Source organism: Apis mellifera, linkage group LG6 (assembly GCF_003254395.2).
Source record: "Apis mellifera strain DH4 linkage group LG6, Amel_HAv3.1, whole genome shotgun sequence".
In the NCBI taxonomy this organism is placed as follows: Eukaryota; Metazoa; Arthropoda; class Insecta; order Hymenoptera; family Apidae; genus Apis; species Apis mellifera.
This window is the reverse complement of record NC_037643.1, coordinates 9,593,464-9,617,883: the sequence shown is the minus strand read 5'-3', so window position 1 is coordinate 9,617,883 and position 24,420 is coordinate 9,593,464. Positions and strand designations below refer to the sequence as shown.

Sequence of the window (24,420 nt, the reverse complement as noted above, 5' to 3'; positions counted from 1 at the left end):
AATTAATATTTTTTCTTTTTCCTTTTCTCGCGTGATATACGAATTCGAATCGAAAGGGAAAGGGAGGGGAGATGTGCGTGGATTGTGCTGGTAACAATTATTTCAGTGTCATTCAGTGATGGAGGTAAAAATCGATGAGAACGTTACTTAAGGATCTCTCTGTAAGTGTTACGCTTCTTTCGCGAATTCTTTGCTCAATCTGCAACGATTCGGAAGAGGAATTAATATTTTTTCTTTCCTTTTCTCGCGTGATATACGAATTCGAATCGAAACGAAAGAGAAAGGGAAGGGAGATGTGCGTGGATTGTGCCGGTAATAATTATGTCATTCAGAGATGGAGGTAAAAATCGATGAGAACGTTACTTAAAGATCTCTCTGTTACGCTTCTTTCGCGAATTCTTTGCTCAATCTGCAACGATTCGGAAGAGGAATTAATTAATATTTTTTTCTTTCCTTTTCTCAATATACGAATTCGAATCGAAACGAAAGGGAAAGGGAGGGGAGATGTGCGTGGATTGTGCCGGTAATAATTATGTCATTCAGTGATGGAGGTAAAAATCGATGAGAACGTTACTTAAGGATCTCTCTGTTACGCTTCTTTCGCGAATTCTTTGCTCAATCTGCAACGATTCGGAAGAGGAATTAATATTTTTTCTTTCCTTTTCTCGCGTGATATACGAATTCGAATCGAAAGGGAAAGGGAGGGGAGATGTGCGTGGATTGTGCTGGTAACAATTATTTCAGTGTCATTCAGTGATGGAGGTAAAAATCGATGAGAACGTTACTTAAGAATCTCTCTGTTACTTCTTTCGCGAATTCTTTGCTCAATCTGCAACGATTCGGAAGAGGAATTAATTAATATTTTTTCTTTTTCCTTTTCTCGCGTGATATACGAATTCGAATCGAAAGGGAAAGGGAGGGGAGATGTGCGTGGATTGTGCTGGTAACAATTATTTCAGTGTCATTCAGTGATGGAGGTAAAAATCGATGAGAACGTTACTTAAGGATCTTTCTGTAAGTGTTACGCTTCTTTCGCGAATTCTTTGCTCAATCTGCAACGATTCGGAAGAGGAATTAATTAATATTTTTTTTCTTTCCTTTTCTCGATATACGAATTCGAATCGAAACGGAGGGAAAGGGAAGGGAGATGTGCGTGGATTGTGCCAGTAACAATTATGTTATTCAGTGATGGAGGTAAAAATTGATGAGAACGTTACTTAAGGATCTCTATGTAACTGTTACGCTTCTTTCGCGAATTCTTTGCATTATATAAAAAATAAAAGGGAAAGGGGAGAGGGGATCGATTGTCGATTGATGACATAGCGGTAGAATTCTTGCAAACGTGTGAGGATACGTTTTGTCAATATAAGTTAATGTAGCCAATCCTTTAAAACGTTCGATACGTTCGTTTGTTTTCTCCGTTAGCGCTTACACTGTTTTTAACGAAATACACGCGTGTGAAGTGGTAGCTTCGCTTTCCTGCCAGAAAGAAGATATTTCCCGCGGAGTATTACATGTCCTCGCGTATCTGTGATAATATTTTATCACGCGAAGATGAAATTTTTTTTTTTTTTAATTAATTCGAAACTATCTAAATATCCAGATTTATTTATAGATTGAATTTATTCGAAGCGAGTAAAATCAACGGATATTAAATCATCGAGATAAGCCCTACTATATACAAATATACACGCGAATATATATATTTTTTCACATATTTCTTCTAGAGAAATGTTCGAGTTGTTGTCATAATACGACAATGTCGAATCTTTTTTTTTCCTTTTTTTGTTTCTTCGCTTCGAATCCTCATGTTCACGGAGCATTTTGTGTCCATGTGTCGTTGCGTAACGATTACAAAGTTGCAAGTGCATCGCGCGACGGGTCGGGATTTATCTCTGCGGCTGTTGGATGCAGTTACGAATCTCGTTATAATTCATAACGTAACCGTCGGCGCGGTTGTAATGCTATCACGTGTGTTGTCGATAAGCGATCGCGAGAGGCTATTCTTCGTTCGAGACTGGAAGGGAGGGAGGAAGGGGGGAGAGAAGGAAGAATGGCAACCGCGGGAGTGTGAGTGTAAACGTATCGGAGAGAAGTCGGACGATCTTTGTCTTAGGAAGGCATTAACATTAACGATTTCAAGAGCGACGGCGACTGCTCACTGCTTTAAGGATTCCCCTTCTTATAGTTATTAATATTTATTAATCATTTATCTCTTTTATTTCTCAAGTCCAATTCAAAGGCAAGACGATTGCAACACTTATTGTAACCATATCTTCTTGACGAGGTTGCAACAATCCAAAGTCAAAAGATCTTTTTCTTAATGGATTATTATTATAGTTTATGTGTTGTGCAATTTATTTTCGTTCCGTTTTCCATTATATCGTGTTAAATTTCCATGTCCAATCTTCTTAACACTTTGCACATGTAACGGATTCTTCTTCTTTTTTAAAATATATACATTTAATTTCTACGCAACACTTTTTACCCCCCCAAAAAAAATTTACTCGAAACATTAATCTGCTATATCCCAAAAACAATTTATATCGAATCTCTTGCTCCCTATTACCGATCCACCTAACCCATCCCCTAAACTCAATTCAAAGACAGACAGAGCTACACCTACATCATCGTCCAAGGGTCTCCAGATCGCCTCCTTGCGCCTATTCACCGTCTAACTCTAAACTCTATCCGTCGCTAATTTGGCCCCGGCCAGTCCACCAATTTCCGTCTCCAAATTACCGAATCTAAATCTAAATCTCGCGATCGACCTTAGCCGAGAGGCCGGGTCTGTGACGGATTACGTAATCGAACGTAAGGCGCAATAATCGAGCGCGATTATATCGAGCGTCGGATTATTGTTGTGTGCGCGTGTTGTAATCGCCACGCTCTCTCTATCCGTCAATCGGTTGCAGGGAAGGGGGAGGAGGAGGAGGAAGAAGAAGAAGAAGAAGAAGAAGAAGAAGAAGAAGAGCTCCGATTATCTTCGTCTTCTGGCGAAGCGGAGGTTGCGAGGTCAGCGCCTTAGCAGCGTCCAAAATCACCAGACGATATTCCACAGATTGGCCTTTTATCGAAAAATTTGATTCGAGATCGGAGTCGCTTCGTTCGAACGAATTCGTGGATCCGTGGATTTGGCCAACGTGATGGGAATAAAGTAAAATTTTCATTATCGAGGCAATTTTTTTTTCTTGCTAGATTTTTATAGATATTATAGAAAAAAGGAAGGAGAAGGGAGGGAAAAAATCTGCTGATTCAGAGAGATACGTAGATTTAGAGGTCACAGAGGTTCGAGCTGCCAGATGCGATCGTTTCGATCGAACGATAAATAAATATTTATATTTGTGTCAAAGAAGAATTGGAAACGATCAATCATCGTTTCAACTATGAACAGAGGAGTTGTAATAGTTGAGTGAAGTTGAGAATTAAAGTTTCCAATTAAAGTAATAGAGGAGGGATGGCGATTAAAGCGCTTGAGGTAATTGCGATTTTTCTAATTGTTATCCTCCTTGTATATTTTGTATATAATATAGAAATAATAATGTGTACATGCGTAATTTTTTTTATTGTGCGGGAAACAATTGAATAAGATCGGGAACTGATTGAAGATAGATCGAATTAAGATCAGACTCTAATAGAATTTACAATGATCGTGACAATAGAATTGAAGAATTCTAGAAGAACAGAAATATTATTCTCTCTTACCTCTCTTCTTTATATTATTCTCTTGTTTCTTATAAATTTCTGAGAGCAGAGATATTTCTTCTTCTTCTTTTCTTTCTTTCTTTCTTTTTTTTTTTTTGCAGATAAAAACAAAAAGAGAAGAGAAATTACTAGTTATGAATCGCAATGTTATCTGTCTTTTGTATTGCAGAATAAGTGTTGAGAATAATATATAATTATATCTGATTTTAGGAAGCAGTCACGGTATAAATATCACGAATATTATCCGGAAATGAAGCGATTTCAAAGATCGGTTTCTCAGATTAAAAAGAAGAAAGAAAAAAAAAGGAGAAGAAAATAAAAAAAGTTGCAAATTGTAAAATTATACAATTCACTTATTTTTCATTTTTTCGCATAATAATACTTCGCCTGCTAATTGGTATTTATCTATGATATCAGATTAATCTTTCCCATCTAAATATATATATCTAAAACGTATTTAAGTGAAAATCATAATATTTTGTTCTTTAAATTTTATTGTTTCATATTTCAAGATTTTATTACACTATTACTATATATTTAGCATAATCGTGCGAGAGTTTATAATCCACCATTCTAACTATAGTTTACTTTGTAGCATATTCTATTTCAACCTCGTGCTACCATGTTAGCATCTTTACTGCAATAGATATATATCTAAACGCAGAAATCTATTGTTAGTCTCCGCCACTTATTTTCCAATATGCATCGTTAAAACCTTAAATAAGATTTAATAACTCGTAATTTAATATAATCGTTTCAAATTATTATCAGATTATTTTATATAAATTCATCGTCTATAATTTCATCTTTTTCTTCTTCTTTTTTTTTTTTTTTTACATTATTCAACGATTTCGAAATAAACGTTTCTATAATTCGAATTGTTCAAAAACTTCATGTCGAAACAAAAAGTTTACGATAATCCGCGTGATAACGTTTGGAATTGAATTCGAATAAAAAAATATAACAAAGAAAAGAAAAATCTTCTCGTCCCATTCCCAAAAGATTTTATTTCCTCCTGTTTTTATAAACAGGATATCGATCGACGCGTCTCGTCGCAATAAATAAATTCGTTGTTTAACGAACGCGCGCAGCTAGCTTTTTTTTCTCGCGAGAACACGCGTGCACGCCTCGAGCCTCGTGCGATGATTGGCCACGAGGAACACGTGCTTCCTCACGAGTTCGCCGCAGCCAATGTCACATGTGCTCGCACCGGATAAAGGATCGCATCGTCGGCGTGTCGCTTTCAAAATCCTAACTGAAATGTATCGAGTAAAATTGTTTAAAATAATGTTTGCAATACATCATTTGCGAACAATTTGCATAAACTAGAAGACGAGAAGAAGAGGAAGAAAGATTATACGTACGTATATTTTTCTTTCTTTTTTTTCCATTCTAAATAAATAAGGACGATTTATTTTCCCTCGATTTAATTAGAGCAAGTTTAGAGCGCACTGAGGAGTGAGGAGATTTAGGATGAGGAGATTGTGGTCGAAAGTCCATAGAGCCGTGTCCTCATTGATCCCGGACTCGAGATAATCGAGGGTTACAGACGCCGAATTTCTTCTCGGTTTGTGCTTGTACTTTGACGGCGTTTGACACAACAGAGACCGCTATTTTTACGCGGATCGTCCGTTTTTAGCTTCGAATACCTCTAAATATTCTTTGTACGATCGGCGCGGCCATTCTTATTCTCTTTTTTCTTGTTTTTTCTTTTTCTTTTTCTTTTTCTTTTTTTTTTTCTCGAAATGGAGAATCGATTGCGTAAACGTATACGTTCGAATATCCTTCGTTTTAGCCTTTGCCTCTTCAGATAAGATATACACGTAGCAAAAGACGTAGCACTACGTCAGAGAATGAAATTTTGTGACGCGTTATTACGTCCTGAAATTTTTTTAATGTTTTAAATGAAAAAGAGTTACGTAATAATAATAATAATAATAATAACGAAAAGAAAAAAATTCAATTATGAAATAATGTGCGAGAACGAAGAGCGAGATGTAATAAAAAAAAAAAAAAAAAAAAGAACGTACATACGATGATTAAATTAAATATTCGATTAAAAAAAAAAAGAAAGTAAAAATATAAACCGAGTATCGCAAACAAACTCGATAATTCCGAATCATTACATAATTAATGATATCAGTATTACATATACGTATACATATTTTGATGAACGAAAAATTACTGTTGAATGAACAAATTGCTAATCTTATCGATTTTCTGTTCGCGAAATGAAAATTTTTTTTAAGATTATTACGATTCCGTATCTCCGGTCGAGAGTAAGAAAAAAAGAAAAAATAAAAGAAGAAAAAAAAGATGGCACGGAAATTCGGCTTCTTTCGGCTAAAACATGTACCAAGGAGAAATCGAGTAATTTGAACACAGCTCGTGGCAAAGCGAAACTCTTTTAAATCCGTAAAAAAAAAACCGACCTCGCAAAATCCGCGCTGTTTTTAAAATTTCATTTTTTGGAGTTAAAAATGTGCAAATAGGCCGTTCAATCTTCCAAATTGCGTATACCGTGCACGAGATGGAAAATGTGGAATTGATAAAAATCAATGGATCTATTTATATCGTTCAGTGTTTTTTTTTTTTCAATTCAGAGCGAGAAAAAGAATCTTATCGTTGATAAATTAAATATCGCATCGTATCCGAGTATTTTCGCGAAGACACGCGAAAAAAAAAGAAAAGAAAAGAAAAAAGAAAAAAAGTAGCTGTTATAAGCTGTATACGTAAGAGCAAGAGCGCGTATGAACTCATTAGTAAGAATGCATCAACTGTGAATGAAACTTTGATCGCGAAGGTTATCTCGTTAAGAACAGGAAATGCTTTTACTTCAAACATTCTGAAAGGAAGGAAAATAGTTATACGCTACGCAATTTCGTCATTTCTTCTACAGGATTTCTATTATTCGAGCCAACAGATGCGATTTGTTTGGATAAGGAAAAATATCTCTGACTGCCGTCATTTTAAACTGCCATATTTTTAGAAAAGAATAACATAATTAAGGACTACTCTCCTCTAACAAGCTCCAAGGGCCAAATATTTTTGCCAATTTTCCAATTTTCCTTTCTTTATCGAGAAATTTCGAATAATTAAATCATCACGCGCCACTTCGACGTATAATTTTACGCGAAATTGAATTAATTCCCCCAATTTTTATCATATTTTTTTTTTTACGTGACCAATGCATCACTTCTTTTTCTCCACATAATCGTTCGACGCCAATAAGACGTTTAAAAATTGTATTAAAATTTAAAAATCCACAATATTACTATCCTACCTTCTATACAAATGGAATTTCACGTTCGACAGAATGGGGAAATATTTTCGTACGACCGTTCGATTCGAGGCGCACAATGAAAATGTCGCGATTAACGCTCCGTCCCGTATATAAATATGGATAGGACGTTTGGCGGGAAACCGATGGCGCGCACCGCGTGAAATCGAGAGATAAATTTCGCGCGGAGGCGGCGGCCGCGATTCTATCATTGTCGCGTTGCTCGTCCCTGCATTTCCATTGTCCGAACGAGATCTCTCTTTCTCTCTCTCTCTCTCTCTCTCGCCCGCCTCGCAGAGAAGAAGCGCGTGTATTTCTGTCGCGGGTTAGAAGTAAGAGAGGAGGAAGAGGACACGCGCGCGTAATTACTTCGCGAAACATGGATCGCCTAGGCCGTCTAGGAGGCGGAACGAAAACACGGGGAAAAATATATTTTTAACCGCCAGATGCTGTCAAGGACCAAAATCGCGAGATAGAGGGAGTCACTGTTCTCTCTCTCTCTTTCTCTTTCTGGATGGACGAATTTGGTATATCGTGAAAGGATATCTGGTCGATGTTTCTTTTTCTCTTTTTTGTTCGTTTGATAAATATGTATATGTATGTGTGTATATGTTGTTCCTTTTATCTTTGGAAGTGAAAGTTGAAGGAATGGAGAAAGGAATTGAATTTTTTTTCACGGGATCGTGATTGATCGTGATGATAAGTGAAAAAAGGAAAAAAAAAAATAGAAATTTGAGCGTGACATTTGGAGAATGGAGGAAGATTGAATTTTTATATGTATATATAGGATAAGATGATGGATGAGTGATGACATGAGAAAAATGGAAATCTTTTTGTCTAATAATAGAACGAGGAAAATTGATTTCCTGTTTGAGTGTGAAAAAATTAAGAATTGTGAAAATTGTTGATTTTTTCCCCCCTTTTTTTTTTTCTTTTGTGGAAATGATGATGATGTATGACACACGAAAATGAAAATAGAATGAGGAAAATTTTACAATGAAGCTATTCCAAGTCAGATATCAACTCGACTAATCACATCAATGTTTTAATCAATTCTTCAAAACCTATGTAAGTTTAACATCCATCTTTTTATTTCTTTTACTTTATATCTAAAGCTGATGATACAATTTGCTATTTCTGTATATCAGAGAAAATTGAAAATAATAACCGATTAATGCATTAAAACCAGACTAATGAATTATTCCTATTAATCAAAACCAATCACCAATCTTTAAAGAAAATAGATCAAATCGAAGATTTTTTGAGAAATCCCTTCTTCTTTTTTTCCCAAAAAGACATGATATCATTAATATCGATGAGATACAACGAACAATAAAAAATACAAGTCTGACTACCAATCAAAGAATATTTTTACAAAATATTCTCGTCTCACGCTAGATCAATCCATGACAGATCCACGATAGATGAATTTCAATGGTTGAGAAATACATTGAGAAGAAAATTTCCATCAGTTTCCGGGACGTGTAGGATCGTAATCCGACATCCGGCCAATCCGGTGCGAAGAAATTAGCCGGCTCGAAGTTCAGAGTTCGCGCTTTTGAACGTGCCACCAGCTCCTCGACGAGAGCTACGAGTTTCTGATAACGGGCCGACATCGATAAACCGTCTCATCCATCGCGAACGCGAAGATAAATCAGCGAAATCCCTTCCCCTCTCCTCGATTTTCTGCTCGACAACAGCTCCATCTCTCTCTCCCACTTTCCCCTTTCTGCGCCGCTCTTTCACTCGCCGCCATGCAATCTCCATTCATTCAGATACCGATTCATTAACTTGCTGAAATGAGCAATTACACGAGTAATTTTTTCTCTCTCTCTCCTCTCCACGCCGCTTCTTCCCTCTGCCCCGCGACTTTATCCCTGTCATGCAGCCATCTCTCACCGATCTTCCACCGATGAAAATGTCTATTCCGTCCCGATGAAAGAGAAACTTTGTACAAAAGCCCGTAACAAACCTTCTCCTGTTATTCTTTCTTTTTTTTTTTGTTTCTTCGCTAGAAATCAACCTTTTCTAACTAACCCTTCGAGTTTCTTTTTCCCTCTTCATCGTTCCCTTGTTCCCTCTTTTCCGAACAATGTCATAAATTCTTGGGAGACCGTTACTTGACTCGGTTATCTACGTAATCGATGAAACGACACGGCTAGTTTCTCGTACGGAATAATGGTTCCCAGTCAGTTTCTATTTAATCTATTTATTTTAAAAAATTCTTCTCACTTTACCTCACCTCAAAGAAAGAAAGTTTTGTATTCTCTCACACATTTTTCTCTCTTTCCGAATCGTACGAAATGTAATAATCAAATAAGAATAAATCGAATATCCATTAATTTAAAAAGTTAAGATTTTTTTAAACAAACGAATATAAAAATTTCTCTCTGTGTATATAAACTATCTTCATCTATCATTTTTTTTTTCCTTCGAATCGTAACTCCTTTTCGTAATATCAGATGAAACCGAGAAAATTACGATTTGCACGATCGCATTGTAGAAGAAGAAGAAATATAATGGGATGGAAGATAGTCGAGTTCGAACGCGTAGTTCCCTCGTATCTCTCGTCGTATTATTACGACTATCGTAAACGATTCATTATGAAATTGGCCGGTTCTAGAATCGTAGAGGTTTCGACGCCATTTATCTGGTTCCCCGCGTACGAGCGAACACAATGCTCGGCCGACTTATCGGGAAAGGTCGAACATCCCGGCTACATTTATTACACAGATAATTTATCTTTGTACACCAATGTTATGGCTGCATTTAAAATTGTGCCTGCCTCTTATCGTCCATGGATGCGACCGTAATTCCTTGTTATCGTGGCGGCGCTCGCGATCGAACGTTATAATAACTACTTCCTGTATCGGGACGAGAGAGAGGGAGAGAGAGAGAGAGATGTGGAAATCGACCCGACCGTATTCGAACTGTATGCAATAATCTCTTTCTTTCGAGATCGAGATTAATGAGAGGAGGATAGAGATGGAGATAAAGTATTTGTATTACGTGTTTTTCCCTATTTCCATTTACGATGGCACGTGATTGTTATCGGCTCCCTCGTGATCCGTGCATTGTAATTTCTACGTATTCAAATGATGATCGATGATGAAACGATGAACGAGGAGTGGGAAAATGTGTTTTTTTTCTTTTTTCTTACAGAGAAAATTTGTAGATCGTGCTTCGAATATCGTGCGTTTGAAAGAAATAAAGAGATTATTTAAACTTCCTTAACAAAGTAATTTAATGGGATATAGTTTGATTAGAATGTAACTTATTCTTTTTCACGATGGAAAAGAGATTAGTTGGATTTTGATTAAAAAGAATTAGAAAATAGTTAATAAGAGCAATTAATTATTTTAAAATTCGATCGAAAGCTTTTCAAATCGTTAGATTGATTCCTATTCTGAATATTGAAGATTGTAATTAATAAAGTTGTTTGATCAATAATTCAATAATTCATTGGAATTCAATTTCAACCTGAGGAAATTATTATATATTTACAAATCAATCGAGCCAACAATCTAATCGCCTAATTTCGATTCTCAATGACGTTTAACAAACTTTCAACTTTGACGAACTTTCAACTTCAACTTACCAATTTAGAAATAAATTCATCCCTAAATTGTTTCCAAATTTTCTATCGAATTCCACAATTATCCCTATTCATTTCCATCCCCCGTATTTTATATTTACTTTCTTCACATATCGTATGAAAGAGAAATTCCTAAAAATAATAAGAATAATAAAACATTCAATTTTTCAATATTCCACTCCAAATTAATTAAACTCCTTTACCAATTCTCCTTTCTTCTATACATCTCACACGCATAGATTCCTCGAAATGATTAAGAGACAAACAGGAGAAACTTTCACTTTCAAAACGTCACTTAACGCCATTTTAAAACGTCAAATTTCTTGTTCCACAACCACGAACTTCGAACTTTCACATTTGAACAGCTTTGATCGGAAAAGTATCAACAAGTCGATCAAAACAAATTCCAGCGAAATTTCCACCGCGAGGGCGACGCGTTCGTCATCCTCGTTCGAGAACAATCGAGTTAACACGCTCGGGCGCGTGAAATCGTGTTTCACAATCGGTTTCTCGGCCCCCCCTCGAGCCCGTCGTCGAGACCAATTAAAGGGCCTGGCGGTGAAATTTTTCGAGGCGACCGGCGCGCAAGCCGACGCTTGACTTTCTATTAGTGGCACAATGGGAGCGTGGTTTTTTGGGGATGCAGCATCTGTTCGGGCTCGAGTGGCCGCGCAGGGGTGGCGGTGGTGTGTTGGAGGGTAGGGAGGGGAGGACTCGACAGATCGACTTCCGTCACCGTTCTTGCGGGATGCGCGGGAGGGGCGTCCCGGGGGACGTCTAATAAGGGACGTGGAGGGTGTATCGTTTCTTGAAAAGTGGACCTTCGGGGAGCGGAAGTTGGCGGTCCAGAGAGAAGAAAATTGACCGGCTCGAAGAACAATCTGGAGATCGTAAAGCGATCGAAGCCGTGGTTTAAATTGGCCTGATTTATGGGGAGGGTGGTGTAATTATGGAAGAATAGAATAGACGTCAATCGAGATATACCTCTATTAATTTTTGTATTGATTGAGAGACGTGCACGTTGGATCGTGCGAAGCGATTTCATTGGTCGGATATTATAAAAAGTAATCAGGATATTAAATCTTTTTTATTATAATATTATTTCCAATACAATATCAATAGTCTTATTAATCATTTCATTTGGAATAACTAAATATTAGATTATTAGAAAAAAAAATTATTTTAAACTGACCAATGGATTCTTGAAGAAAACATAGCACAAGAAGAAAAAGGAAGGAAGAAGAATCATCTATCTATCATAAAAAATAAATCTTATTATTACTATAGAATATATGTCCTCGAATAAAAGGATTTTACTCGACTGAAATTCGATATTCCAAGAGAGATCTATCAAAGCAGAGTAATAAGAAGCCGTAGGAAACAAAGAGAAAAATATATATATATATAAATGCGAACGAAAGGTTCGAGGCGCGAAACTAATTTCCGAGAAGGGAGCGAGGGAAAGCGATCGGGGCTTAAATATTAAATTCATTATATCCCGCGTGGACCGATGATGGAAGCGGTATCCCGAGTGCTTTATAATTAAGTCAAGCAAGGCGCTGATTACGCCGATATATATATATATATAGTGTATAGCAGGAGGAACGAAGGTATGCGCTATTGACTAATTTCGCGGTGTCGAAGGCCCAAGGCCCTTCGCCCGTACAATACCGATAAGAGATCATTAATTTACTTTCTCGTATTCTCTGTTCTCGTTATCTCAATTACTTCTTCTTTTGCTTCCGCGCCGATTCGAAGCGGAGGGAGAGGAGGATGGAGAGGGAGGGTGGATGGAAGAAATAATAATACGGACGGAGGCAATCGTGAATCAACGTTTACACGTGGTACACGTTGAAAGAATGATGAATGGATCGGCCGATGGAGAAACCCTTCCGTCGTGTGAAAACTTGTTATACGTCGTGGAATCGGAGGAAAAATGTCGAGGCGAGTTTATAGAAAGATACACGTTGCCAAAAATCGAAAGAATCGCAGATGACCCGGTTTCCCTCGCACGTGTGATCACTTCCCCTCTTCCCCAAAACTCGATCAATTTCATCGAAACAAAAGCGTTGTAATCCATCAAACATTAAGAGAAACAATCATTAAAAGAAAACAACCCTATGGAGAGAGATGGAAAGCGATCACAAAAATTCAAGAAGCGAAAACAAAAAGAAGAAGAAGAAGAAGAAGAAGAAGAAAAGAAAAACAAGCATGTTTCTCTTTAACGGGAAGGGTACGGCAGTCTTCTGAAGAGTAGAAGAGGTCAGGGGTTCTCAAGCTCGTCGTCTCTCGTTCTAAAACCAAGCCGAGGAAAACCTTGGCGAGTAGAGAAAAGCCATATCGTTAGTATTCTTTATAGGACCGCCGTGGGATATGCTCTACATAATGGAGTCCCAGCTAGCGTCTCTTCTTTTGAAGCCGCGTCGACCGATCTCTTGTTTATGTATGAGCGGGTGCGGACCACACCCGCGCCACCACACCGAGCCACGGTCCACACGCACACGGCCACCAGACGACGTGAACGGGGCGTCGTCGTGAGCCATGTCGTCGTCGCGACGCTATCACAGAGAGAGAGAGAGAGAGAGACAGAGAGAGAGGAGGGGGGGTCCAGGCAAGCCTGGAGCTGTTCTCTACGAGTCTTGGTCGGTTTTCACGAACTCGACGACGACAGAGAAATGCGACGAGAACAGGCACATTCACCGGGAACCGACAACGGTGTCCGCCGCACTGTAAAAGCAATCTTCCGTCAGTCTTTCCTCCTTGTACCGAGAATACGTTATCAGCGAACCACAGTCGCCCCCTGTCCACACACGGTTTTCCATCAGGGTGCAGAGTTTTCCGCAAAAATTTTCGTGCGATTCGTTTCCACGTTTTATTATTACCCTTCTGTTAATGTTCGAATCGTTTGTGAAAATCTTAATTAGATTCGCTTTATCATTCCTTCAACAATTTCTTATCGTTACGTTATTTTGCAATATTTGAATTTCCCGCGAAAATCTTGCGTATCTTTGAATTTCCCGCGAGAATCTTGCGGTGATCCGTATTTATAATTTTTTTTTACAAAAAATTATCATCTTTCGTAATATATTTTTGACGAATTTCTTGAAAATTTCCGCGAAAACAATGGCAAGATCTCGTTCAAACTTTCGAAAACTTTTCTTACAATTATTAATACAGGGGCGTTAAAATGAGATTGAAGAGCATGATGGCTGGTTTTGAAAAATTGTCAGGTTTTGGAGGAGACGTTTAGATAGATTAGAGGGGTTCTTTGTTTAGCCGGTCTCTCGAGACAGTTGATGTATTCCTTTAGACGTTTCGGATACGGCAACTATTATTGTCGTATCTTTGGACGCCTGCCGCGCCTTTTGTGCACCGGTCTCTCGATATTCGCGGTCAGCCGGTTTGTCCGTCTCGTTACGCCGATCAGCGAACGAGACCTTTGTTATTGTAATGGCCATTGCTTAGGAGCATGTATTGTGTTAAAATGTAAGTATATACAGAATGTCTGTATACGAAGTCTGGTTCCTCGATAATAGTCTCTGGACAAGTTTTCTTTTTTCCCCCCTTTTTTTTTTCCCCTACCTACTGTTAATTTTAACAATCACGTTTTACGTGACCATAAAATTACGATTATTATTTACTTCTTTTTTTCTTTTTAAATAAGAAAAAAAAAGAAGAAGAAGAAGCATAATGGGAAAGAGATATAATAGCGAGACTGATTGAAATGATTGAACGACATATTTATAGCATCCGGGAGTTATCTTTAGGGTAATTAATGGCCAGTAAGGGTTAAATGCTTCGAAGCTTGTAATAAATTAGTTGCTACGTGTATATATATATATATATATATATATATATATATATATATATGTTATACGCGTTTGGTAATAATATAGGAAGTTAAGACTAATTTATCATTTTGCGGTAGTATTATATAATTGGAAAAATGATATTTTTACACGTGTTCCTAACGTGTGTAAGAGAGCGCGTTGAAAAAAATCTAATTGTTAAAAATAAATAAAACGTTAAAGTCGAAACACAAACATTTTCTTCGCAAAGTAATCTTTTTTTTCCAGTTCGAATTCCATTCAGAATACCCTGTGAATACATATAAATTCATTCACTCGCTGCTAGACTGCGCACGTATAATAATACGTATCTCTCTGCATCTTTGCATCCGGGCCCCGTGATACAGGCTTGGCCTATATAAACACGTGATATATCGCTTTTATCTGATTCCAACATTCTGTCGAAAATCTAAGATTTAAGCTCGAGATCGAGCTTACTGAAGAAACAAATACTTCGCCCGGTGTCGAAACACCGCTCTTCAACGCTCGGATCAGATAGATACAGACATAAATGTAATCCTCCGGTTTATTAATTTAATTTCTTTAATTTTCCTTATCTCAACGCAACATCACTCTACGTACGAGTTCGAAAAAACGCTCCACCTTATGCTCGTCGTGTTAATCGTGAGCAATGTGGAGCGCACGGCATTACGATTCGTCGAGCGCGAGCACGTGCATTGAAATCGCGCGTTGCGGCACGTAAAAGCACACGTGACACGCCTTATCTCGCCGCGTAACATTCGGCGAAACATTCGTACGACTCGATACTTTTTTTTTTCTTTCTTTCGTCGTCTTCCCCCACGATCGATTATTCATCGACGCCGGATTATTCGTTTAAAAAAATCGTCCAATGTCGATCGGTTAACTCGATTTGCGAAACGCGAGGGGATGAAAGGAGGGAAGGTTTTCAACGTTCGTTTCGAGTGTGGGGTGATTTTCTGATCCAAGTTTCGAGGGTCGGTTGCGGATGCATGATTTTGTCGAACGAGTTTCGCTTCCGGGATTTTTGTAAATTATCGGGGATGTATATCGTTTTGGAGTTAATTTTTTTTTTCATCGATTTATAATCAAATAATTCGTCCGCTTTGTCGAGTATTTTCAATGAATCAACGAGAAAATATTTTTATTTTTAGATGTATTTTTTTTTTTTAATGATCAATCGATCAAGCTTAATCAAGTTATTATAATGATTAATCGATAAATATGTATTGAAATTGAAATGCGAAGAAAGAAATGTTTACTCGTGTTAAAAGTTACGAAATGGAATATCTATCGCTCTGCAAACGAACATCTTAATATTCTGGTCATATACTTTAAAAATTACATGTTTAATTTGCAATTGATATTATTCTGGAATCTAATCTTTACACTTTGACACATTGTAACTTACTTGAAGTAATAAATAAATTGTGATTGATAAACACGTGATTTTTTTTTTTTTTTTTTTTTTTTTTACACGCGTAAGATTACAATTCGATTTGTTGTTCACCTATATTTGAACTCGGACTTTGCTAATTGAAAGATTCGCTAAATATTACGCTAACTTTTTTTTCTCTCTTTTTCAACAGTAATAAAAAATTCATCGTTTATTTATAGATAGAAACAGAAGGTTTCTTTTCCTTTTTCTTTATTATCATTTCAACGTTTCGTAAAATACGTACGTTTTAAAGAAATTCTAACTGATCACGGATACGATTATATTACATTCTATCACTCTTTATTTAAATCGTATTTAAAAAAAAAAAGAAAGAAAAATCACATGTTATCACATTCATTACAAACAACTGTACATATTTTCTATAGATATTTATCGCGCATTTCTATTTTCATAAAATCAAATACGAAGAAGCCAAACAAAATATCACGTGATATACATTTATTCTCGAAAAGCAAATATAGCAAACTATTATTAAAGATCGGTCATCAATTTCAAGATGGATCCTATATCCAATCCTATGCACATATATATATATATATGTGCATATATCAATGATATCTCGCTTGTATCGCTTGTATCGTTTGAAGAAAAACGCGACGAGCAGTCGATAAGGATGCAATTAATCGAGCGAATAACAAGAAACAACGAGTGACCCGACCTTTGGTAAACTCTGTGCAAGAGTACGATACGATCATCATATTTTTCCCGCGGGGAGCAAGGGATCAGATTTCGACGGCCGCGACCCTCGGTATTTCCGCTTTGGAAAGCGTGTTATGGAACAGTATAGTGGCTGGACTCGGACGAAATGCAAATTCCGTGTTCCGGATATACGATATAGGAAGTATAATTCGATTTCCGAGCGATCGAGCAATGCCTGCTGATGCTGCAACTTCGTGACACTTATGCGCTCTGGGGCATTGTGATAAATTACGTTACAGCTTTGCGGAAAATTTATATCGTGTTTAAGTTTTTTTTTTCTTCTTCTTTTTCTTCTTCTTCTTCTTTCTCGTTGGAAGAAACATAATATCATTTTTTCATTTAACTCTCTTTACACGATGTAATCTGTACATATCGACATGGCTTCTTTAACGCACTTTGAGACTTTTGCATCAAAGACTTTTTCAAGATCGAGAAAAAAGAGAATTTAGAGAAAAAAATTCCTCAGAATTGATCGACGTTTAATTTATTGTATTTTATTGTTTAAATAGGTTTCTCAATTTTAATTTTTAAATTAGCTGCTTTTTTTATTGTTATTATTATTATTAAACTACTTCAAACTATTTTATGAATGATTGTAACAAACATTTCATGGAATGGATGAATGGAAGTATCTTAAAACTTATTTCTACACTATTCTTTCAAATTTTTCTTCTATTGAACTTTTTTATTTTCTTCCATAATATCCTCATACAGAAAATACTTCATTTCATTTATCTAAATCTTTTTTAATATTCGTAAAACCTTAGATTTGCTCATTGACATTTCATTAAATATTTAAAAATTATTAAAATTATTCCAATTACAAGAAAATAATACCACACAAGATTGTTCCAAAAAAGTAATTTCTAAAAAAAAAAAAGAAATTTCTGCTTCAAATCCATCTACACTTTCTCGAACGTATCTCCAAACTCCAACTCGTGCCCTCCTCGAACGACAGGGCAAGAAACTGTGTCACTGAAATCATCACTTCGCACGACCTTTCTCCTCCATCCAGCCCCACAAAAGCTGTGGAAAAACTTCGGAATCGGTATGCAGGGGCACGAGGGAATCGAATGGAAGAAAGAAGGAAGGAAGAAACGCACGAACACAGGGGCCGTGCATCGCATGGCGCATGGAACAAAAGTGAAGGAAACCGGCGACGCAAAGGGCGAAACAGCAAGAAGAGACCGGAGGGTCTTCTGGCTGAGTGTGGGCTCGAGAAGTGGGGCCATGTGTTCAGTGTCAAGTTGCTCGAATCTTTAGCCCGGTCCTCCGCTGCTTCGTCCTGCTTCGCACGCTCTGCCTTTACGCGCTCACAAAGAAGCTTCAATTGGCTCGCGTGGATTTATCGTAAAGCAATATTCAGACTAATATTCAGATTCGTGGACACGGGTTTATTTATACTCGTCTTTGTATTTATTGTTTCTTATCTCTTTCAAAAAAAAAGAAAAGAAAATTGAAACATTTTTCGTCAATACGAATTTAGACATATTCGTAAATTTATAGAATTAAAATATAGCAATCAAAAACGTAGAATTTAAAAAAAAAGAAAAGAAAAGATACGTAGATAATTAAACATACAACACTTGTAGTATATTCTTTTGAAGTACAGTGGAATATTTATCGTTTCAATTTATTATGAAAAATTAAAATAACTAATTACACGAAGGAGTTATTAATTTTTTTTATCATATTACGTGTTCAACAATTGAGGTAATTTCTATACAACCTTGTTAAAATTTCTGTCCCTAAAAATTTATATTACAAAGAAATACACAATTTGCAATTGTCCTATCTCGAAACATCAATATAGTTCCTCACGAATTGAAAGAAAAGCATTTAACGCGACGCATTAACAGCTGCGATTTGCCAAAGAAACGTAATGAAAATGATCCATTTTTAAAACGACTGATAACTGGCGATGAAAAATGGGTTGTTTACAACAATATGAAGCGGAAAAGATCGTGGAGCAGGCCACGTGAACCAGCTCAAACAACGTCAAAAGCTGGTATTCATCAAAAGAAGGTTTTGTTATCAGTTTGGTGGGATTACAAAGGAATTGTCTATTTTGAACTCTTACCACCCAACCGAACGATCAATTCTGTTGTCTACATTGAACAACTAACGAAATTAAACAATGCAGTTGAAGAAAAGCGGCCCGAATTGACAAATCGAAAAGGTGTTGTATTCCATCGTGACGATGCAAGGCCACACACATCTTTGGTCACTCGACAAAAATTATTGAAGCTTGGTTGGGATGTTTCGCCACATCCACCATATAGTCCTGACCTTGCACCATCTGATTACTTTTTGTTTCGATCTTTACAAAACTCCTTGAATGGTAAAAATTTCAATAATGACGATGATATCAAATCGTACCTGATTCACTTTTTTGCTAATAAAAACCAGAAGTTTTATGAACGTGGGATTATGATGCTGCCTGAAAGATGGCAAAAGATCATTGATCAAAATAGGCAACGCATTACAGAATAAAGTTATTTAGTTCCATGAAAAAATTGTCTTTGATTTTCTAAAAAATATCCGCAATTACTTAGTTGCCAACCCAATACATGAAGGAGTTATTAATTTTTTTTATCATATTACATATTCAACAATTGAGATAATTTCTATACAACCTTGTTAAAATTTCTGTCCCTAAAAATTTGTATCACAAAGAAATACACAATTTGCACTATCTCGAAACATCAATATATCATCCCCAAATCTACATATCCTAACACATTCTAACATTTATCTCACCAATCACCAATCACTTCGCGACATTTTCTACAGAATCGCGTTTCCAGAATCGCGTATATGGAGATTAGAGACGACGTTCAACCCGGCAATACGGGTATATAACCAAACAAAGGCTTTCGAGAACAACCGCGGCTCTCGATGGGTAAACACACAAAAACAATCGAACGGAAATACTTACAAGCTCGGATGAAACGGATTGCACATGCCGAGGAAACGGCGAGGCGAGGGAAGAAGGATGTCGATGATCGGGTGGTGGACGAGGAGGAGGGGAGAAAATTCGAGAGGGCATTGCGAGAAAGAAAGCATCGATGGGAACAAAGCGGGCAGCATCTGGAACGCGTTAGTGTTCTCCGGCCAACCGCCGCCCCCGTCTTTCTTCTCCTCACTCTCTCTCTCTCTCTCTCTCTCTCTCTCTCTCTCTCTCTCTCTCTCTCTCTAGAGCACGCACACGCGCACGCGTGTGTCGTCCGCGAGACGGATCCGGCCTGGAAGGACCGCGAACCGAAAATTCGTCGCGGGCGGAACGGCCACGTGCGTGTGCTGCTCGAAAGAAGGAAGAAGGAAGAAAGAGGATGCGAGAGAAGGAGAAGCTTTTTATCGTTGGATGGAATATGGATGTTGGATGGTGGACGATGATGATAGGTCGAATGGAAGGAATGCGTGACTAATGTAGTAGCGTGGTGGGTGAAGGTGTTGCATGTGTATCGCGTGATAATTGGTGTAATATGAATGGAATTTGGGTATGGAAAAAGGCGAGTGGGATGTAAATCGAAAGAAAGACGGAGAAAGATGGAAAAAGATATCAAGGAATAGTAAAATAGATGCTGTTTCTTATGCGCCTCTATACGTGTCTTCTCCCTTGGCATGGAGACTCCCTTGTTCTTGCCAAGGGATTGGGGTGGAGACAGCGAGGTCGAAAGTTTTTTTCGAGGGTCGTTATTGAGATGCATCTTCCTGTTTCTTCCTTTCATTGAAATTTCAGTATACCATCCATCTTAAGAAATAGTTCCACTCGAATGTGTCTTTCTTTCTTTCTTTCTTTCTCTCTTTCTTTCTTTTTTTGTTTCGAGCCATGTGTTGTTCCGACCCCAATAATTCTGTTCTCTCGTCCGATAAAGTCTCGGAACTTTTTTCCCTCCTGATTCCCTAAGCTTTTGTTTGAGCGAGATATGACGTGTCGTTTTGAAAATTATAAAAAAGTATCCTATTCTAATATTTCAATCTTCTTCAAGAAAAATTATACCTTAAAATTTCCAAGAAAATATACATTAAAATTGATCAATTGTTCATCAGCTTGACAATTATCGAAGAGAAAGAAAAATCCTTGTATATTTTCATATCCGTTCCGAATCTTTTATTCCTTTATTCCCTGCTCGCAAAAGAAAGAAATTCTCTCTCAACTCTTGACTTTTCCCGATGTCACTGATCGTGAATCAACGACCGATTCTTTCCCCTTTGAAAGCGCAACAACAACAATATAATATTTCTTATTAATACCCACGTTTTGAAAACGTTATTTGAAGCGTTCGAACGGAGAGAGAGAGAGGCGCAATTTTTAAACACGATATTCGTTCTCCAAGGAGGAGGAGGGGGGAGGAGAGAGGAAAGACAGTGAAAAAGCTACGTCTTAGAGATGACTTTTGGTAAAACGGCCGGCGATAAATGATATTTACGCGCCGCTTTCGCCGCTTGCATTTGGAAGTCACTATTCCGGTGGCTGAAAAGCGACATCTGTTTTCCCCGTTGCAGTACATTATTTCGTTTATTTTTAAACCTAACCCGTTGTTCCACATCACAACCGGCCCGGTATGTCGTAACTCCGAAACACTTAGCCGTTTAATCGGATTTACAGAAGCCGGGTTAAAGGATATTTACAAGTCACGGGGCAATTTATCGGCCCCGATCCTGCGGATCTTTTCCTCTTATTGGGGCGAACAGAGAATCGAGAATTTTTCATACACGAGTCATCTCGATTCTCGATCAACGATGTATCGCGTAGAATTTAGAAAAGATGAATTAAACGAATTTCTTGTGTATTATTTGACACGAAGCAATAAGATTTATCTACATTGTTATTTCCGTTTCGTGATTACGAAGATAATTTAACATGACGTGTGTGTATATTCATTTTTAAAATCAATTCGACAATGTAAATATTGTATTAACAATAAACATATTACATTCACTTGAAATTGATTCTTATCAAAATCAAGAGCCAACAATTTCTTTTATCACTCCTATCGAAAAAAGGAGTTGTCATTTTATTTGAACATTTTTAATAGACACGAGATCAATTTTATCAATGCAGGAAAATACAGAAAAATTGTCGCTCTGTTTGTTACAATTAACGCTAATTCAGTGGGAAAATTAAAGGAAGAACTCGAGGAAAATTAGAAAAAGATTATTTCCTTTGGAAATTTAAATTCTTGAATACAAAACGGGCAAGAAAATTACATTCACTTGAAATTGATTCTTATCAAAATCAAGAGCCAACAATTTCTTTTATCACTCCTAAAAAAGAAGTTGTCATTTTATTTGAATATTTTTAATAGATACGAGATCAATTTTATCAATGCAGGAAAATACAGAAAAATTGTCGCTCTGTTTGTTACAATTAACGCTAATTCAGTGGAAAAATTAAAGGAAGAACTCGAGGAAAATTAGAAAAAGATTATTTCCTTTGGAAATTTAAATTCTTGAATATAAAGCGGGCAAGAAAATTACATTTACTTGAAATTGATTCTTATCAAAATCAAGAGCCAACAATTTCTTTTATCATTCCTATCGAAAAAAGGAAATTTTATTTGAATATTTTTAATAGATACGAGATCAATTTTATCAATGCAGGAAAATACAGAAAAATTGTCGCTCTGTTTGTTACAATTAACGCTAATTCAGTGGGAAAATTAAAGGAAGACCTCGAGGAAAATTAGAAAAAGATTATTTCCTTTGGAAATTTAAATTCTTGAATACAAAGCGGGCAAGAAAATTACATTCGTACTCGGACTTCGGAGTATAAAGGAATAGAAATTTACATCGGATCGTTGATATTACGTAGAACGATCGGAGGATATAAAATAGGAACAGTATCTCCTAAGTTTTCTATTAATTACGATGATCAATCCTTTCCTCCGACCGAGCCGATACACCGCACGCGCGGTGTATGAATAATCAATATCTGGTGCTTCCAAGTCTTGGAAAGTTATTACGCCGATAAATCGAAAGCAATCGCGGTGCCGGTGCAATATAACACCGAGGTATCGGCAGATTGTAATTTAGACTTTTTAAATATGCATGAAATGAGCAGATATCTTCGAACGGAGAATTATTAATAGTGATACGAAATCATCAGCGGAACTTTGATGGGAATAAAATCGAACGATTAATATTTAATATTTTATCTTACTAGTAATTTCGCTTCTTTCTTTTTTTTTTTTATCTTCTCGATTCCTTTTTTTCCGAATCTTTATCGTTTCATTTTGTTTGTAAAAATTTGCTCGATTATCGATATTAGATCTACTCAGGATCGAGAAAATATTTAAGCGACGCGTGAAAAAAATTCTTCGCGAAGGAAAAAAATTTCCAAGACATTTTAAGCGTGACGCGGGATTAGATTATTTTTTTCTACTTCAAAAAAAGAAAGAAAGAAAGAAAGAAAAAAAGATTAAAAAGTGCGAGTTCTACATTTTCCGTTTATGGAGCACATTACACACGAAATTTCCGGAGGTTTCTCGCGTTAATCTCTTATTTACAGCTACCTACAGTTACTTTAATATTCTCCGGGTCAAAAAGCAGAAAATTCTTCCTCCCTATCCTCCTGGAATAATATAAGAATAAAAAAATTACAATATTTCTCTCCGTAAAAAAAAAAAAAGAAAAGAAAATTCGCAAGAATATTTATTTCTTATTGAGGATCGAATAAAAATCCATTAATTATATTCGAGATGATCCATTCAACATATCCTTCCAACAATAAGATCCGTCGTATGAAAAAAAAAAATTAGTTTTAAGATAGCTTTTAATCAAGATATGACAAAGAATAATACCGAGAACACACCACGATGTGTCCACAAAAGAACGGTATATCAACCACCCCACAATCGACGTTCTCGTTCTATTTCTTTGTTACTCTAGCATATTGTGCCGCGGTTTGTAAACGGCACAACGAGCACGCCGATTATAGAGTAATCGGCCTCTTACCTCATTACCTTCCGAGAAAAGGTCGTACGATTTCTCGATGACAATTCGCGCCGGTTCCCATGACGCAATTGTCCCATACACGATCATTGCATTATCAAAAGCAAGATGAAAATCATCTGGAATGGAACGCGACCACATCCTCCCAACGAATCGTTTCACGGCAACTACCTGACCGAATTTATTACATGGAAAATAATAATTCCCAATTTATGCACCATGGCGCAACACGAAAATTTTTATGGAAGCATAAAAAAATACTTGATTTGTGATATTTGTATAAATAATATCAAAAAATTTATGTATAATATAATAAGTCAGATCGAAACGATGATCTTTTATTTTAAATTAACGAAACTTTATTTACACAGAGATAAATTTATTATTTAGAATTATTAGAATGTTGGAAAACGTACGATAAATTGTCGATTTCTTAAAATTATTTATCGTTGAAAAGATCCTATATATAAATATTTAGAGAATTAAAAAGAAAACCAATTATCTTAAATTATCTGATCAAAATCTAAGCTAAATTCGAATGTTATTCGTTCTAATTTTTAATTTCCAAGAAAAGATATTTCGATATAAATATCTATCTATCTATGCAAGGATTACGTATCCACTAAACGATCGACGATTATTCTCCATCGTGACACACACGCGCCGTCGATGGATGCAGAAACGGAAACCGTGATTGCAGCCTGGAAATTCCCTTTCTTTTTTCCATTTCCTTCCTTTCCATTTTATTTTCCACTTTTATTTTTACCTTTGAGATCGTTCAAAAAAAAAAAAAAAAAAGAAAGATAAACGATCGTATCCATCGATTTGACGGGGAACGTTATAATCGAGGCACAAATTTTTTTCCCTCCGGCTCTCTGTGAGAGTTTGCCGTTGTTTT

General features: G+C 36.7%; 1 protein-coding gene across 3 annotated transcripts in view; it reads right to left on the bottom strand.

Annotated features, from left to right (window-relative positions):
- Positions 1 to 24,420, bottom strand: part of LOC408884 (transcription factor Sox-13) — a 148,767-nt gene that overhangs the window by 49,808 nt on the left and 74,539 nt on the right. The gene's annotated exons all lie outside the window — the stretch shown is intronic.